The sequence below is a fragment of the Gymnodraco acuticeps genome, unplaced genomic scaffold, assembly GCF_902827175.1.
Source record: "Gymnodraco acuticeps unplaced genomic scaffold, fGymAcu1.1, whole genome shotgun sequence".
NCBI lineage: Eukaryota > Metazoa > Chordata > Actinopteri > Perciformes > Bathydraconidae > Gymnodraco > Gymnodraco acuticeps.
In genome coordinates this window covers 2,422,147-2,440,096 of record NW_022990441.1, presented here as the reverse complement: position 1 = coordinate 2,440,096, position 17,950 = coordinate 2,422,147, and positions in this window count along the sequence as shown.

Genomic DNA, 17,950 nt, shown 5'->3' with positions numbered 1-17,950 from the left:
CAAACAGATTGCTGTCTTTCCTGAACTTGCTTATAATTTATCATCTAAATACTCTGTGGTATCATTACAGACTACTGAGTTCTCCATCACTGAGCTTATCCGTAAATCCAAACCTACTACCTGTCAGCTCGACCCACTCCCCACTGCCCTCGTTAAAACCTGTGTGCCCTCTACTTGCCCATTGATCACAAGAATCATTAACTCGTCCCTCGCAACTGGAACTGTACCGCCAAACCTCAGAACTGCTGCAATAACACCAACACTCAAAAAACCTGGAGCTGACCGAGATGACCTGAATAACTACAGGCCCATCTCTAACCTCTCCTTCATCTCAAAAACCCTTGAAAGAGTGGTTGCTGACCAACTTCAACAACACCTGGACAAAAACAACCTTCATGAACCCTTCCAATCGGGTTTCCGCTCAAAGCACAGCACCGAAACAGCGCTGGTAAAAATCACCAACGACCTCCTCCGTGCAGCTGACTCTGGACTGCTCACCATCCTAATCCTCCTTGACCTCACAGCTGCCTTTGACACCATCTCACACGCACTGCTTATCAAACGTTTGGCAGACATTGGGATCACTGGTACTGCACTCTCATGGTTTTCATCCTACCTCACAGACAGAAAAACAATATGTCCGTCTCAGCACCCACCGGTCAAGCTGCTCCACTGTCTCACATGGTGTTCCTCAGGGGTCAGTATTGGGTCCACTCCTGTTTATTATCTACCTACTCCCCCTTGGCACTATCCTCCGTCATCATAATGTCCATTTCCACTGTTACGCCGACGATACCCAGGTCTAAATTTCCAGCAAACCCAACACTGCCCTCCCCCCAACCTCTCTCACCAACTGCCTCCAGGACATCAGGAGCTGGATGAGCAGGAACTTCCTAAAACTCAACGGCAGCAAAACCGAAGCCCTGCTGGTTGGCACCAAAACCACCCTCTCCAAAACCTCATCCTCCCCTTCCTCCAACCTCATCATTGATGGCTACTCCATCCCCTTTTCTGGCCAAGTTAAGAGCCTTGGTGTCATCCTGGACAGCTCCCTCTCATTTTCACCTCACATAAATAACATCACCCGGACTGCCTTCTTCCACATACGCAACATCTCCAGACTCCACCCATCCCTTTCTCAATCAAACACTGAAGTCCTGGTCAATGCATTTGTCCCGTCCCGCATCGACTACTGTAACGCCATCCTCTCAGGCATACCCACCAAGCTCATCAATAAACTACAAATCATACAGAACTCCGCAGCCCGGATCATCACCGGCACCAAGGCCTCCAAACACATCACCCCCATCCTCATCCAACTCCACTGGCTCCCTGTTCAATCTCGTATCAACTTCAAAAACCTACTGCTCACTTACAAAGCCCTACATAACCTGGCCCCCCCCCTATCTGGCTGACCTTCTTCAGGAGTACACCCCCTCTCGCTCCCTCCTCTCCTCCTCTGCTGGTCTGCTGACCGTCCCCACCCCACGCCTCGTCACCATGGGTGCTCGGGCTTTTAGCTGCACTGCTCCCAGACTCTGGAACTCCCTCCCCCTGCACATCCGACAGTCAGACACAATCACGATATTCAAATCCCAATTAAAACCCACCTGTTCAAATCTGCTTACTCACTGTAGTACTCCCCATTATATGTTTCTTTTGTGTCCACTTGACTGTCTCCTCCATAATTTCCTGTTTTTATCATGTTCTGTTGCCTATTAGCGTTTATTTATTTTTATTTTATTTTTTTAAACAAATTGTACGGTGTCCTTGGGTGTCATGAAAGGCGCCTAAAAATAAAATGTATTATTATTATTATTTAGCTTGGATTGTTGTTGTATTGGACTGCATTTGAATTAAAAGTGTAAAGACAAGTTGATAAAGTTGCCATAATTGTCCTCAAAACACTAACTACATACAACCTTGTTGTAGTAATCCGATAAGGTGTTTTAGTTTTCTTTTCTTTGACTGTGGTGTTTCACTTTTCACAGTATGACTTCAGGAGAATTTGTTGACAAATCAAAAGTGCGTGGTGCACAAAATTAGCTTTTACTGATATATAATTTCAACTGCAACATGAGTCAAAACTTAATTAAAGACTAGATTACTTTGCTTTGTAATCCACAACCTCTGAGTTGCATCACATCTGCTACATATTTAGTGGTTGCTTTTGATAAATGTGGCTTAAATGAAACATTCAGTTACAATTGTACAGTGATAGGTTTTGGTTTCCAACATTAAAAGTGAGTTTAATATATTGAATCAAATATTTACAAGCAGGCTTGTGTATAAGCTTTTTTAACAACTATCTGGTTGACTTCATTCAAAAATGTATGTTCACATGACCCATTTTGTCCAAACAAGATGTGGCTCAACTTCCCTAAACTCAAATCACCCAAGCATAACTGACAAACTTTTTATTTGTACTAAAAGATTATCTATAATAATGGAAACAGTAATCCCAAGAAATATTGCCAAAAACACTCGTTTGTGTTATCATCATCATTACAACAGTAGTTGGTTTACAGAGTGCATGTACCACTTATTTCACAAATAAAGCCTGAATGAATCGGCATTTTAAGCAACAATGAAGAGAGCAGCATTCCTCCCCTATAGAAAATACTTATCATGCATCACAGACAAAGCCAGCCTTTACGCTTCTGCCTCAGATCTGACGTGTTTAAGGTTATCAATGGAAACATCATTTTGTCACTTCCTGTATCTCTCGTAACCACATAAAAAAACCAAAGCAGTGATTTGAAGAGCTGCCGCTAGTTAGAGCTACACATTTTCCATTCATATGTCTGAATTCAGTTCATGCTGCTCGTTTCTGTCTTCCTTTCTAACCTTTCTTCACTTTGTGATCTTGCATAATGAATACATAAATCCCTAATTTAAACAGATTCCAAGAGGCACTTGCCACATTTGCCAGTCAAGGTGCAATATGAAAACTATTCAAGCCAGGTTATGGCTCTCCAAAGCCAAACGGAGAGATCACACTGTATAGTCACACACCACACCAGGCTTTCTGCTCCGAGTGAGTGAGACCAACTCTCACAGCTGAAATTGAAAGCCTCAAGCCATAAATCAGGGGGTTCATAACTGACAGACTGCAGAGGATATTACCAAAACCATCCTTGCCATTCAGGATTAAGGTGTTCTGGAACTTGAAAATGCAGCATAATCACAAAGAGGTTTTAGGAAATGTTTTTTTTCTGTTAATTAAGGAGCTAAGTAAACTTATGATGTAAAATGTAACCAACATACTTTGACCTGAAGATTCTAGATGAAAAGTCATGTGTGTGTGTATACACCATTATATAAATCTATCTAATGGTTGTTAAGATATTTCTGTCTGGAAGTGATGGATTAACAGACTGTCTGACAGACCGACATGGCCACAAGGCTAAAAATTACATCTATATGTGTAATGTTCAGGGGCTTAAGGTTAACGGTTGCCAGGTCTACATCGGCAAACATTTTCATAAATATGCTACTTATTCTTGGCCTTTGGTTACTTTTTAACTTATACAAAAAGGGACAGCAACCGACAATATGCACACCAACATACCTCTATTTTTAATATGTAATATATATAAATGTTGCTGTGTACAGTTAGTTCCAGAACCAGACTCAGCTGCATGTGCGTTGATCGGTTTCCTCACTGCTCACAGGCCTCTGTAGTAGCTGATGCCACTTATAAAAGTTAGCGTTTTATTAGTTTCTGCTATCTTTTCGGAACTACCCTAATGGACTGAAAATAAGACATACGGTTCTGGTTATAATAATGAGAATTTGACAATAACAAGTTAAAGTGATTATGACACTCTTTACTTACTTGGAATAAAAGTATCGATTAAGACGTTTCGATTAATTATTGCTCACAGTTACACTGCACCTCTGAACTAGGTTAGATATTTAGATACATGAACTCCTTGATAGCCTTTTTTTGGATGTGTCACATACTTTACACCTATTGTTTTGTCTGGACCTTTACTCCAGTGCTGCTCTGATTTTTGCCATCTCTGGTGTTCACCTGCCACCACTCTACAACCCATCCTGTTTTTCTCTTGAGAGCTGTCTGCCTCACAGCTCCTCTCTTTTTCAAACTGAACTAGCATGGGCTTTTCGGATGTGGTCCTCTCTGAATGTCAGTTGGACATTAGTCACAGGGTTAGGGTAGCACACCTATCACTTTAAGAAATACCTCTAGCGAAAGGAAACTGATTAGTAGTGCTGGCAGCCAACCACGTGGAGTGCTGTGTGGAGACCGAAGCCAATGAGGAGCCCTGCTGGGTGGAGGTTACAAAATCAGTCTGAACCCAATGACTCAGCAAAGTTGAGTGCGTGTGAGATGACACTTTGGAGCGATTTAAAGGGCCAGCGTTATGACTTGCAGCCCTTTCGAAGGAAGCTGAAAAATGCACTTTCAAAAAATCAGGCCAAGTGTTTACTCCCTCCCTCTTGTGCAGATCACAAAAGTATGTGTCCCAGGTTGTTCTGCAGAGTTATCGGTAAATAGTGTTTGGATTACAGTGATACACCCATCTCTTTTTTTACTGTCATTGGAATATACTGTATACTTGTTTTAGAGTAATCCAGCACAACCTTTGCATCAGATCAGGATCTTATTCTTCATCTAACTAACTTTGAGATCTATGCAGGAATAATAAATGGCCTCTATGTCATGAAATGTGTTAATTTAGTTTTGACCTGATTTGTATTTTAAGTCGCTCTCTAGAGAATATCACTCTAAAAACGGTTTTCATTTAATTCAGTAAGAATCAATCATATTCTTCCCTTCCTCTAACCTGTTTCCTCCAATATCTCTGGCTGAGTCATCCTGACACTGGTGCACAGATTTGCAGTTGATAATGATTTAGCCCTTTCAGCTTTGTTATAGATTGAATGACCCACATTATGATCTGGTCAGGCACTGTTCATTCTTCCTCTCCAAACTGTAACACTGAGCAGTCTGTGAGCAGCAGTGGAAACTTCCATTAGGCCACAGGGCACATATACCCCTGAGTATTGTTCTGGTCAGGCCTGCAACAGTCAGCATAGCACACCTCTGTGACAAGACACGGGCTAAATATATATAGTATGGCTAGCAGTAATTCAGCAACTGCAGCCATCTCCAGCTACCACTGCAAGAGCAGAAGAGGCCTCTTTCACACCAACGCAGTTCCAGGGCCGGTTCGGAGCTAGTGCCTGAAAAGCACAGGTTTTTCCTGTTCACACCGCAGCGGATCCGGCTCTAAGCTCCGGAATCCAGTTCGTTTCAAGCTCCAAAAAATTGTCGGTCTCGAAGCAAGAACTGCATACGTCATGCTCACGTCGGAAGGGGGGCGAGATTAACCTGAGCTAACAGTTAAAGGTGAGTACGGCAAATACAAGTTGTAACAAGCAGTAGCGCTAGGGCTGTGCGATTATGGCAAAAATCATAATCACGATTATTTGGGTCAATAATTGATCTCACGATTATTTTGACGATTATTCATTGACCATTTATTGAACTTTAAAACAAATAATATTGTACCAATAAACAAGATCAACAAATATGTTGGAGCGCACTTCCAAAACCATATATTATTAATATGATAAATACAAATAAATTAGATCAAAATAAATTAAATCAAATATGATGCAGTGCACTGTCACAACCTACTGAAAACTCCTTAACATATAGCCAACATTTTGGTAAAACATATTCAACATATTCCACTCAGTTAAACGTTGAAGGCTGGCCAACCGTCATGGTCCAGAAGTAACAGGAAATAAATGTTGAACTACAATTTAAGACCAAATAAAAATGTTTAGGCCACCATGGCAAATGCTGGTAGGACTGCTCATGTCATCTCTTAAAGATTTTTTGCAATAAACACCAGCCTGTTTACATGGTCTAGTTTCAGAGATGAGCGCAGGCAGGTGACGATATTGCCACCTGTACTGAAGACCCTCAGCCACGCCCCGACACAGACGCCGGCCAATCACAAAGCTTTGATGCGTTCAAGTGCATTATTCTGGCACAGGAAGATTATGTTACAGGACATAAAACAGAATATTGTTGTTCTATTTTTAGACACATCTCGCGATCGACTGGTTGGGCACCCCTGGGCTAGACCATAGGTCTGTTGTGGTAGCAAAGTAGTCAGCTGAAGCCACATCTCTCTCAACTTCCCCACGGCATTTGTCATATAGTGCAGGCAGCGCATACCTGCTGAAATAATACCGAGACGGCATCGCGTAACGCTTGTCCAACGTGTTGACAAGTTGCTTAAAGCCCTGGTTGCTAACAGTGCTAACTAGGGATGGGTATCGTTTGAAATTTATCGATTCCGATTTCGATTCCGGTTCTGCTTATCGATTCCGGTTCTTATCGATTCCCCGTTTCGATTCTAAAATTGTAAAATAAAGAGGTCAAACGTTTAGATAACAAAAATATATTTATTCTTAAAAGCTTTAACTGAAATTGTTACTAAAAAATATACATGCAATACAAATGTATTGCACAATAGCTGTGCTTTATTTTAACTGAGCTATGCCTGTGGCGAGCTATTAACAGGCATTACACTTTGCCTTTTCTTTTTAGTGTAGTGGAGCCTCACTTCAGAGTGTTTACCGCGACCTATCTTTGGTGTTATGAAGTGACTGAGCTCGTGAAATGTCTACGGGAGGGCGGGGGAGCATCGCTGCGGGGCAACTGTGGACCTCTGTCGCCTGTCAGCGCAATTTACATGATGCCGTTTAAAAAAATGAAGGGCGGTGCCGGCCGTCAGCGTACCGAGCCGGCCGTCAACGGCCCGCTGACGACCGGCCGTTCTGTGATTCTCCAGGTCCGCCCTGTATTCCACCGGGTCACCGCAGCACCGCGGTGCAGACGGACCCGCTGGAATACAGGGTCTACCGCGTTTAGGAACCGTTAAGCAGAACCGAAATTGTGTATTTTGTATGGGTACCCGGTACCCGGCATTTTCTTATCGGTTCTCATCTGGAACCGAGTTTCGGTTCCCAACCCTAGTGCTAACTGGGCACATATCTTTAGCGATGTGAAATGTAATGGCACCTGTAATATCTCTGTCTCTGCGAGCTCGTCGCGTAGGCCGTTGCTCTACAATGCGTCCTGAATCGATGACTGTGATGATGTGGTGGATGAAGTCGAGCGGGCATCTGCTTTTTGTTGTATTACTGCCCGGTCGTATTGCACTTTGTGGTTGTATTTTAGATGATTAAAGAGATTGGTTGTGTTAGCGTGTGGTGCCAACACAACCTGGTAACAAATCCTGCACTGTACTTTATTTTGCTCCACGTCGGACTCCTGAAAGCCAAAGTACTTGCAAATTGTGGAAATAGTTTGACCCTTCTTTTTAACGAGTTGCTGCTCTTGTTCTGACATCTTCGCTAGCGCTGAACACTCACAACACATGTCACTCCCACGTGGCCGAGTGGGCTTTTAGGGAGGGGCGAAAGCACACCCAGCAAAATAATCGTATTTTGTCAATTATGCTGTTTTCATAATCGTCGCAAACCATAATCGTAATCGCGATTAAAATACGATGAATTGCACAGCCCTAAGTAGCGCTGAGCAAAGTGACTAGAACGCAACCACACACTTATAAAAAAACACACTTTATAAAGTCAGGCAACACTAACCAGGCTTAGTGTGATTCTGTTTATTTGTACACTGTTATTGATGATTGTGGAGAGCAGGCAGACGTTTTGTTTTGTATTATAGCAGCTATCGGATGGAATCAATACATGGGCTGCACAGGTTGTCATGTCCGACTATCACAAGTAGAATCGTAATGAAAAATACGCCGGTAAAATGTGCCTTTTTAGAAAACGGCTTATGCCACAATAGGATAGCAACAAGTTGTCAAGATAGTCAGTTTAGCTTCGGTTGCTATGCTAACATCACCCGTTTTATACCAGAGAAACTTTCATAACAGCGTCGTGATGCCAAACAGCGTCAATTCATACTGAAACACATTCAATTGGGGATATGTATCAGCTGCTTATGTGACAGTCAGACAGGGAATACTTTACAGCGGCCGCTGCCGTGTGAGCTAACCCGGAGCTAACGGTAGAATAAACTCCGGTGAAAGAGCAGCATTGCAGCGGTCGGTAAATGCCGCTAAAACACATTAATAAACAATGAACCATGGCACTCTGGAGAAAAGTATAAGGTTGGAGAAGTCGTTATTTTTATTTAATCTGGCTTCGTATGATTAAAAGCAACACAATCATCGACCCGACGCAGTCCCCATTATTGTTGTAGTGAGCGTCGTAACGCCGTTGGGGAGAAAAGCAGCGACATAAACGGTGACGTCGTGACGCAGCAGTGGCAGCACCAGTCGGGCTCTAGGCGTTGTGAACAAAACGGGGGCTGAAAATAAAAACTGGTTCCGAACCAGAAAAGCTCTAGCACGGAGCTAGAACGGGACCCGCGTTGGTGTGAAAGGGGCATTCACAATTTTGTGTCAGTAGAAGAACAGACACTTTGGGAAATAAGATTGTTCACTTTATTTCGGAGGATTAAATAAAAACAAGTGTTGGTTAGCAATGAGACGCATAACAAGTAGTGTCTAATTTCTCCACATTGCTTTTGTTGTCAAGCAGATGGCTGCCTGTGACACAATCCCGCTGTCCTGATAGCGGATGCAAAACAAAATGATTTCATGTAAATGCCAGTGTTACGGACCCAGTGACCTTTTTGGAATGTTAATTTTCTCATTCATTCTAACAATTCAAATGAAAGATATGCTGAAATCCAGGTGGTGCTCAACCAAGGCAAGCCATATATTGTTTTAACCCTGTGGAAAATACTTTTCAAGGGCTCAGTACATTCCTTACCATAATTGTCAGTTACACTATGCAAATGCAAAGACACGAGAGAGAATTTAGGGCAAAGGTGAGCTGAAGATCAGACATGATTTATTTTCTATTCATGCTACAACGTGAATGTACATACTGTTTCCATATTAGTCATGACAACAGATAAAGTAATAATTCTGTTCCCAGTAGATTACACATTGGTCCAAAGTGCAGTACTCCTCGTGCTCTCCTTTCTGTGCTCGTTGTACTCTTCTGCAGTCACTGAACTGTAACCCTCAGTCTCCTTCACCTCTCCACATTGAGTTTGTTTGTTCCAGGAACTGCTCTCACATGAACCCTGACCCTGAGTCATCCTCTTTGTGTTTCTCAATGTCGAGGACGCTTCCTTGGTAGGACATGTCTTCCGAGTCACTTCCTTCAGAAGAAAGAATCCTGTGCGGCAATAATCCTTCCTAGCCTCGGAAAACGAAGAATGATGGAACAGGCTAACAGGTGTGCAGGTGTGCGTCATATATACGAGGCCCCACCTTAAATGGAGCGCGATTTCCGACAAAGATTTGGGAAATTAGTCCGTGCGCAAAGCATTGTGGGGATTTTAAGACCGCGGAGGATACACATGTGCAGCCTCGAAATTTCTCGCTACGAAGGACGCCGGGCTTGGTAGAATTCCAAGGAGCCTGGACATTGGAACAGTCCTTTGGCGGGACTCGATGACGTAGCATCCTTGAAATAGTGGCTCTGGAGCATCCTTCCTTGACATTGAGAAACACCCACTGTCTTCACAGATCGAGCAAGAAAATGGTGGTTCCTTATTGAGTCATGTGATCCCCATCCAGCCATTTTGTATAGTAGGCTTGTTCATATAACTGTTACCCGGATTAACCAGAATATATTATGCATAGTCACAGCTGACACCTCTGTACAGCCAGTGTAGCAGTTTTTTCAGTTTAAAGGGTAACTTTGGCCTGTTATATCATTCTACTTGTTACCCTCTACTCTTCAAGGCAGACCGGAAAATCTGAATCCTTTTGCATATAAGGACATGGTGGCCACAGCAAAGTGCACTAATGCCTGGGAACAGCATTTCCATAAGGTTTATCTCGGTTGGCACATGCAGGGCCAAGGCCTACCTACTGATATGATAAGTCCTGCTGGTGGAATAGGAAGATATTATCCTCAGACCATCTGATCCACGCACCCTCATTGCTCTGTAATGCACCTCTCTCTTAACAAAAAAGAGAAAAGTAGTAGATGTGACTGTTGAAGCTAATAGATGGAGACAGGCTGGTTGAACTGTGGCCGTTGAAAACTGATGACATCATTGCGATAGGAAGACGTGTTAGTGACAAGTGGTCGCTATTAGAGCTGACAGGACACTCTCCGGCACATTCTCTTTCTCAGTATCAAGAATGCAAGGGCTTGCTTTTTCACACTTGAAAGATTAAATATTCATATTGGCTAGCTGTACTATTTCCCCCTAAATTTTCATATTCATTTGATTTGTTCAGGCCAGTTAGTAAGCACCTCCGGGGGTACTCTGACATGTCAGCTTTCCAAGCTGTGACACCATGTGACACCAGCAAGAAGCTCCACCCCAACTGTCACTCTCACTGATCAATAACCTCTTACATAACTCGGTTTGGGACTGGAGGCCAAGATTCCAGCTGACTGGAACATGTGACAGGGCTTTGACTGTGTTGACCCACATTTTCCCTTCTCCTGAGAACCCTGCCCCCCCATTCCTCTTCCCTACCTCCCTTCCCCCCTCTCTCTCTCCCCTCTTCCCACCTTCTCGCTCCATTAGCCCAAACCCCTCTCTCTACCCCTTCACACCCAGCAGGGAAAGCATTCATGTAGTCAGTCAGATCCAGACTTGGGTGGGTCAGGCCTTCTGCGACATGCCCAGACATACATCCAGACAGAGCGGATGACACACACAGGGAATAGCTTGTGGCAGAGCAGTAGCTTTTACTTGGACAGATGACATGACAGAAGTGGTGTTGGAAAATGGTTGACTTTGTATGGTGTAACAGACAGATACAGTGTGATGGCTTGATGCTTTGCCTGGAATTGTCAGTTTTTCCTCTAACTGCCATCAGTCAGTGTTGCAGCAACACATTACTTTGGGACCCAGAAATGGGATTGCTTTGGGAATTTAGAGATTACAATGAGAAATTCTGTCATTATATAAATGTGAGTAATAGACATTTACGGGTAAACTTGTTTGCTGATTTATCAAAAGCTTCATGAAGGGTTGATATTAATTTTGGCTGCATTCACAAAATTGAAAGCTAAATCTGTAAGAATAGAAAAACCTGTTTCTGACAGAGGCCTTTTTTTGGTTAAAGGTTTGGTAAGGTGTCAAACCGGTGTTACAACAATAACCTTCAGAGAGAAAGAAGATCAAATATAGACAAACAATAGATGCAGCAGGTTGCACACCGCATTATGTCTGCACAGTTCTGTGATGTTCTTACAGCGAGCAATCAGACAGTTTTTTACTGGGGTGAGGTTACGCTCATTGGGTTTCCTGCTACATTAACCTGTCTGACTTCGCATTACTGTAAGCTGATTAAGGAACCACAGGTGTCCCATTTTAAGTGTTTTTTCACTAAAACTTACTCCACAAGCACCCTGAATCTTGTGAATATTCCTGACTAATCAGTTTACCCTCAGCACTGAGTGAGTATCTCTTTGCTGAGAAATATCTTTCCTACAACCTTGATTATTCTGAGCTGTGAGTGCAAATAAACAGCCAGACGAGGCTTTGTGCTGGCCCAACAAACTCTTTTGTACCGAAAATGTTGCAAGTTTGATGCTGGCTTATAATGGTAAGTACTACTTCTAGGAAATGGCCACATGCTACATGCCACAACACATTATTATCAGTTTGTATAACATGTCTTGATTGAATGTGTAGGGATGCACGATATTGTTTTTTGAAAACCGATAACTTCCTGCTTCGCAAGAACCGATATCGATACCGATAACCGATAATAATATAATATAATATTAAATGTACCTGTAGTTTTTGGCAACACCTGGTGGTAAAAAAAAGACTAGTAGTGAGCAAATGACATGAGCATTACTACTATGAAACAAAACAAAGCCAAGAACAGTTTTGACTCTTCAAGTGACCATATTTATTTTCCCAAATAAAAGTTCTTGCCTTTTTCAAAAGCCTCGTCGATAGGTAAAAGCCCCGGTGCCTTTGTAGCTGGCTTTGGATTCGCCGCTAGTTTAGCAGCGCAGGCGTCTTCGTACGCTTTTAACACACCATCGTAGCGATGGCGATGTTTCAGGTGACTAATCAGGTTGGAAGTATTATAGCTTGTTGCCTTTTTCCCTCCTCGTGGAACTTCTGCATTGCATTTGTTAATACAAATAGCAAGCGAACTATCTAACTCTGAAACTTTGAAATAGTCCCATACTACCGACGACATGTTTGTTTACTGTCCTGGCTTCACGGCATAGACTGTATAGCTTCACGGCCGCACACCATTTACGTCACAGCCAGGCATGAGTTAGGGAGCGCTGGATTTGTGAAAAACTCCCCTCTTCCTAATCCACTAATACCACAGTACTGGCAAAACGGGAGGAGCCGAGTGAAAAACAAGCGCCCCTCATCCCAATCCACCCACACCGCAGTATTTTTTTCTTTTACCCAAAAAATATATTATCTATTATCGGGGCTATTAATACTTTTATCGGGTTTATCGGGATGACGTCATAATTCCTAATATCGGGCCGATAATTATCGTGCACCACTAGTTATCAGCTTTATGGAGTCTACAACTTAATGTTTTGATGCCGATATATCATGGCCTGAAAGCACCAAATATTTGTAAACCTGAAATATGAGGTACATTTTCAGATCCGGGTATACCAAGGCAACATAACACTGGAAAACTCCAGGCACTGATCATGATTCATCCTTATGGAACATTTTACTTATGTGTTCTTCATAACTTTGCATCCAAAGACATTCATTCATATTCTGTTCTCAATAAATTATGTATTTATTTTGTCTCCCAGTCATCTGCTTAGTATGTTAGAGTGTGAATTGCACTTTGCCTGCAGCTAGTTCTTTAGGAAGTAGCAGTGACTCATCAGGAGCTCGCTTCCTGCTCCCATAAATAGCCAGTTATTCAGCTTAAACAACCGGTACTAATCAAGTAAAGAACCATCTCTTTTAAACCTAAATGTTAGCCCATCATTCTCTGTTAGTAAACAGAAATAGAGTGTTTGTACTTCTCAATCAAATTTCTGAATTACATTTTTACCATTCAAGTTAAGGTGAATATGAAGTTTTGAAAAGGTTTTAATGGTTGTATCTTAGCCTGACAAAGAAAAATCTAGTGTTTACTGTTATAAGTCTCAGGTACAGACTGTTTGATTCCCAAGTACACCATTAGTTCACATTCAGAGCCAATTAATGCAAATTAAGCAACAGTGACATCTATGAGACGGTCTACTTTTTCACACTTGAATTGCTATAGTGGTAAATTAAAGGAAGCGACTGAAGAAGAATGAGAGGAATGAAATACATGGGGCAGAGGAGAAGGATTGCAGCAGAGATACAGAGATCTGTGAAGGAAGAGGGCTGGTATTTTTCCAGGGAGACTTGTACTGCATGTACACACACACACACACACACACACACACACACACACACACCCACCACACACACACACACACACAACACACACACACACACACACACCACACACACACACACAACACACACACACACACACACACCCACCACACACACACACACACACACACACACACACAACACCACTCTTTTTCTGTACATCCTCTTCTTTCCACTCTGTCTTCCTTGTGCCTTTTGTTCTTTCTTTCTTTGCATAGCCTGCACTTTCATTTTACTTGTCTTCTCCTACATTCTTGTTTTCCTTTTCCCTCAAGCCAGACCCCTGTCTTTCTTCCCCACCTCCCCTCCAGTCCCAATCTGGAGCCCTCGTCAGAGTTGTCTAGCCTAGACAGGCACCAAGGGCAAGGAAACATCCTTGAATGACGCCTCGCTATCGCACACGCTGATATGACACAGACTGAAAATGTTTTCACTTATGTTTCGTGCGTACAGTATTTCAGTATCTCGGCCAACATGTTCCGCAATGTATGTGCTTGCATGTGGAAGAGAACACTCCCTGAAATCCATTCTAAAAGCAGCTGCTCACAGGCTGTTTGCTTATGTAACTTGTACTATAAAACACAGCAGAACAAGAACAAACTGGCTGCACAGGACAAAGGCCCAGCCCTCACTGCTGAGACATGTGTGTTGGTCTGTCTGCATCTAGGAAAGAGGGAGACAAAAAATAGAGTCAGTGAAAACCAGAGACCAGCTTGAAGGTAGTGTAGGGTCATACTGCACGGGACTAGTGTGCTGCAGATGAGGGGAAAGATGAGCCCTGCTGCGCCCTGCCAGCCCACCTGCTGCTCTCTGGCCCTTATCTACTGTTGCTCTGTCATACAGCGCACTGCTTTGCACAACACCCCATGGGTTGCACAAGGAGGGAGAAAGAGACAGAGAATGAGCAAAAACAAGATCGCATTACAGGCAGAGAGAATCAGTGTTAGAATACAAATGAGAGAATATCAGAGGCCTTTTAAAACTGTGTTCTGAATGCAGCTGCTGCCTGGAAAACCTTTTTTGTATCCCTAAGCAATCACAATATCTTGAAACTACTTGAGTTGGTATACAGTTAACTTGTTTTCTTTAACACTAGAACCAGCCAACGGGTACATTTTACCCGCAGCTGTTTCTTGATTGTATGTAACTATTTTCAATAAAATATTCAAGTCTCCCAGTCCGTGACTTTTCCAGTGTGTTATGTAGCACCCTCTGGCCATTTTTCAATCTGACTTCATATTGACAATTTTTAACAACAAAGAATTGCCATTTATACCCATCAGCGCCAGCGGGTAATATTTACCTTATAGAGCTATTGATCTTGCGCGTAAACATAAAAATGACGTGTTGCTATAGCAACGCCTGTTGTTTACTGCGGTTCCTTATAGATAGAGGGATAGACACTTTTAGCGATATTTTATACTTCATGCTATCTGCACACTAGATATCATATGAAAGCTGAGAGTCCACAGATTATATCGGTATAAATGTCATCACTGTGCGATCAAAACACACTGTTAACCCTGTGTTCTAGTATGATAAATAAAAGAACATTGCAGTGTAGCGACCCTGCATAGGGTGCTGGGTATGTCACTCAAGCGTCCCCCGTTTCTCTGCCAATCACAGAGCTGCACAGTAATGCTGGTCGGTGTGCGGGCCTGTGGTTGGGGAGCAGAGGGGGGAGGGCGGGGAGTTGTGACGTTGACCCTGTTTTGGGTGTGTGAGGAAGTGCATCATCTGGTGTGGATAGCAGATGTACAGGACCCGTGTATTCTGGGCTTGGACTTTTTGAGGACGTCTGGTTGCCACCTGGATCTTCAAGCAGGCACAATGAGTTTCCCACGGGGGGGCCTGTGATCACTATGACCCGTATCCACACCCTGCTGAAACCTGCTGGGAGACCCCTACACACCCCGTGAGTACCCTAGAAACTGAAAAAAATCCTCCCTCCTTGCCCTTATCCCCTGTGACGCCCACTCAGGGCAACTCCGCACTTGTCACCCCCGGCCTGTGCCACCCGACCACAGCCCCCCCCCCCAGTTACCCCAGACTGGGGTGGGAAGAGGCTCAGTCTGCAGTATTGGAGGTGTGGAGGAAGAACTGTGGCGGCCTTACGGCCCGTCCACACAGCAGCTTTTGGCGATTTGTCCACCGCTTCCAGCGCGTCTCCGCCATTGACTTTGAATGGGGATGACGTCACTTTCCCTCGCTTGTCGCCGAATTGCATTGTGGGGGGGCGAGGCGAAGATTTCCAGGATTTCCAGGATGTTCAGGATTCCAAAGTTGAACAATGTTCAACTTTTGAGGCTGAGCTGGAAGCGACAGCCAATCAGATCCGTTTATGCAAATCTGACAGTTCAAGCGCTAGCCAATCAAACCGCGTGCAAGCTGGGAGAACGCGACCCACAGTTTCATTTCTATATTCCACAAAAATGGAGGAGAACTTAGTTATTGCGGTAGCAAATCACCCGGTTCTTTATGACCAGTCCCTATTTACTTACCGGGATACAAACCGGAGGAACCAGGCATGGGGGGAGGTGGCAGAGGCAGTGGGTGAAACTGGTAGGTTTTCGCTTGTTTGGGGATTTTATATCCAGTTTACTTCGTTTGCTAGTTTACTTCGTTGCTAGCAAGCATAGACAGTATCATTAGCCAGCATGGAATGTAGCATAAAATAGCACCATAAACATTAATCTCATAAATGTTCAAAATGTTAAAAAATAAATGTTCATCATAGCCCTTCCTATTTGACAATAGTGTAGAAGAACCGGGGTTTTTTGCTTTGTATGTCGGGGGCGGGATATTCATGTGATTGGTTGTTGGTCGCGAAATCCCCAAGCTGTCAGACACGCCCAGCTCCAGGATTTTCAAGATTTGGTCAAAGCTGCTGTGTGGACACACCGTTAATCCCGAGCAGCAAGAGCAATTGTGGAAGCTGCTGCTAGAGTTCCAGGACAGTTTTGCCATGAGTGAGGAGGAAGTGGGCCAAACTCATCTGGTAGAACATGAGATTGATACAGGGGACTCGCGTCCCATCAAGTGTCGTCCTCGCCGACTTCCCCTGGCTCGTCAGCAGGCTTGTGACGAGGCAGTGCAGAGCATGCTGCAGGCAGACATCATCGAGCCCTCCGACAGCCCACCGTGGGCATGGTCCCAAAGAAGGCTGGCGGCTGTGCTCAGACTACAGGCCGGTAAACGGGGTCACCAAGAAGGATTCATACCCCCTTCCCCGCATCGATGAGTCCCTGGACCTGGTCTCAGGGTCGTTGTGGTTCTCTTCCTTGGATCTCCGCAGTGCGTATTACCAAGTCCCTCTTGCCCCAGAGACCAGACCAAAAACGTCTTTCTGCACCGGCCGGGGGCTATGGCAGTTCAAGGTCCTCAGTTTTGGGCTTTGTAATGCCACCTTTGTGCGGTTGATGGACAGGGTGCTGTCTGTTATTCCCCGTCAGCAGTGCTTGGTGTACCTGGACGACATCCTGGTGCATGGCAGCTCGTTTGAGGCGGCCCTGGGATCTCTAAGGGTGGTGCTGGAAAGGATCAGAGCCGCTGGCTTGAAGCTACACCCAGAGAAGTGCCATTTCATGCAGAGAGGTCACTTTCCTGGGCCACAAAGTGGGGGGTGAAGGTATCGGCACCCTGCAAGAGAAAGTGCAGGCGGTCGCGGACTGGCCAAATCCTCGCAACCAGAAGCGGATGCCACTACTGTGAGAAGAGAGAGACCCGTGCAAAGGAGCTGTTGGAGGAGGACACCGTCTGTGCCCCAATGGAGAGAGTAGCGGTGGGTGTGGTGGGGCCTCTACCTTTGTCCCTGATCAGGAAGCAGTGACAGTCGCAGATGCCTTGGTGGCCGGCATGTTCAGCCGGTTTGGAGTGCCGGAGTCCCTGCATAGTGACCAGGGGAGGAACTTTCGAGTCCCGGGTGTTCGCCTCCATATGCACACAACTGGGCATGCAACAAAACACGCACCTCCCCTTGCGGCCTCAGAGCGACGGACTAGTCAAGAGATTCCATTGCACCATGGGCCAGCAGCTGGCCATCCTCACCTCTCAGCATCAGCGTGACTGGGACGAGCATCTGCCCCTTGTGCTCATGGCATGTTGCTCTGCAGTCCAGGAGTCCTCAGCCTGTTCTCCTGCCCTCCTCATGTTAGGGAGAGAGCTTCGCACCCCTGCTGTTTTGGCATTTGGTCAGCCGCCAGATTCCCTGGACACTCCTCCAGGGCCTGAGTACGCCAGGAGACTTCAGGACCGCCTTGATTCCATTCACGCCTTTGCCCGCGATCAGCAGAAAAGTGCTGGGGTGAGACAGAAACGGAACTATGACACCAGGACAAGAGGGCAGCACTTCCGGGCCGGGGAGCTGATCTGGGTCTAAAGCCCACAACGAAAAAAAGGGCGGTGCCCAAAACTGGACAGCCAGTGGGTTGGTCCCTGCAGAGTACTAGAGAGGGTGGG